The following is a 2,036-nucleotide window of genomic DNA, read 5'->3' on the forward strand; positions in this document are numbered from 1 at the left end:
AACAGAGATTCATAGAAGCAAGCAGAAATATTGGAAACAATGGGTACATATAAAGCAAAGTCATAATATGCATTCTAGAGCCTAAACTCCACTAACATGCTCTCTTGTGTTGTAAGATACTGCTTACCTCAGAGTTCTTCTTACAATATTTTTCCATCCAGGATATCTGAGACCCTTCTTTCATCAGGCCAAGTTTGCTGGCAGCCTGCCTCCTCTGATGAACGATATCTGGGTGGCAGAAGAATCCAGAGATAAAGCTCTAGAAATTAACTGTCTTTACTCCCAAACAGGATAGCCTCTGATTTTTTCAATTGATTAGCATTTTCCTCAGACTGTAAATGGTGTCCATTATGAACCATTCAGTCCTTAGTTTGCACATGACCAGTCAGAGAGAGATAAGTGTCTCTTCCCCTCTGCCTGACAGCAGTATATGGACCACCTTTTGGTAACTCGCCTGATTTACAGACCTACAGAATATAATTTTTAGTGTATACATATAACTCCTCAGATATTTTCTATACATACATCTCTCCATGATTATGGGAACCAGAGTGACACAGGTTTTCATTAGAGACCTTACATGACACTCTTTGGCAAAATAGTACGTTGATCCCAGACCCAGGGAATCCCTGTAACACTAGCACAAAGAGGTCCCTGGGTCTCAGTCACTCACGCTCCCAGAGCTGTCTTGGCTCTGCAGTATTAACAAGAAGGAAAGCTTACTTTATTCTCAAAAGTAAGCAGATACAAGGCTGAATACACACATGGAGCAGGTTTGTTGAGTAAGAAGGTGCCTTTTCAAAGCACAACCATATTTTAAATGTTATGAAATACAAAGCTCAGATATTAATGGCTGCATTGTTTTAGTTATGTGTCTTGCTGTATTTTGAAGACACTTTTGTAGCTTGTTACTTGTCATTCTCCAATGAACCATACTTATAAATAGGGTTCAATGTTTGGCTGATTCATCTAGAACAGGGGTCTAGGGGTGGGCAAACTACGGCCCCTGGGCTGGATCCATCCTGCCAGCCATTGTAATCCAGCCCTCAAACTCCTGCTGGGGAGTGGGGTCTGGGGCTTGCCCCGCTTGGATCCATCCTGCCAGCCGTTTTAATCCGGCCCTCAAACTCCTGCTGGAGAGTGGTGTCTGGGGCTTGCCCCACTCCGGCGCTCCAGCCAGGGAGCAGGGTTGGGGGCCACTCTATGCAGGTCCTGGAAGCAGCGGCATGGCCCCCCTCTGGCTCCTGTGCATGGGGCAGCCAGGGGGCTCCGCTCTGCACACTGCCCCAAGCGCCGCCCCCGCAGCTCCCATTGGCCGGGAACCACGGCCAATGGGAGCTGCAGGGGCGGGTGCCTGCAGGCGGGGCAGCGTGCAAAGCCACCTGGCTGTGCCTCCACATAGGAGCCAGAGAAGGGCTATGCCGCTGCTTTTGGGAGCCACTTGAGGTAAGCACTGCCCAGAGCCTGCACCCCTGAACCTCCCCCTGCACCCCTTGCCCCAGCCCTGATCCCCCTCCTGCCCTCTAAAACCCTCGATCCCAGCTCAGAACACCCTCCTACACCCCAAACTACTAATCCCCAGCCCCACCCCAGAGCCCTTACCCCATCCCGCGCCCCAACCCCAATTTTGTGAGCATTCATGGCCCGCCATACAATTTCTATTCCTAGATGTAGCCCTCAGGCCAAAAAGTTTGCCCATCCCTGATCTAGAACATTAGAATTGGTGAAAATGTCTGATCAAGAGACACTTCGTTAAAACTCTGATTTCTTCTTAGCTGTGCTTGGTAAACACCCATTCTTCTTCTGCATTATTGTATGGGAAGGTGAACACAAGCCTGGCAAACTTCAGACGTAGATTAAACTTGCTTCTCTGAGTACTATGTATAACAAATCCTTTCTCAAGATGAAAACACAATACATTTAGTCTGTATGTGATAACATCTCCACCGGCAATCTTTACTCTAAGGCTGCTTCTTCAGGCAGAAGTGTCTTTGATATCATTTACTTGATAACTGACAAGTTCCTGCTCCAAACCA

This window comes from Malaclemys terrapin, chromosome 11 (assembly GCF_027887155.1).
Source record: "Malaclemys terrapin pileata isolate rMalTer1 chromosome 11, rMalTer1.hap1, whole genome shotgun sequence".
NCBI lineage: Eukaryota > Metazoa > Chordata > Testudines > Emydidae > Malaclemys > Malaclemys terrapin.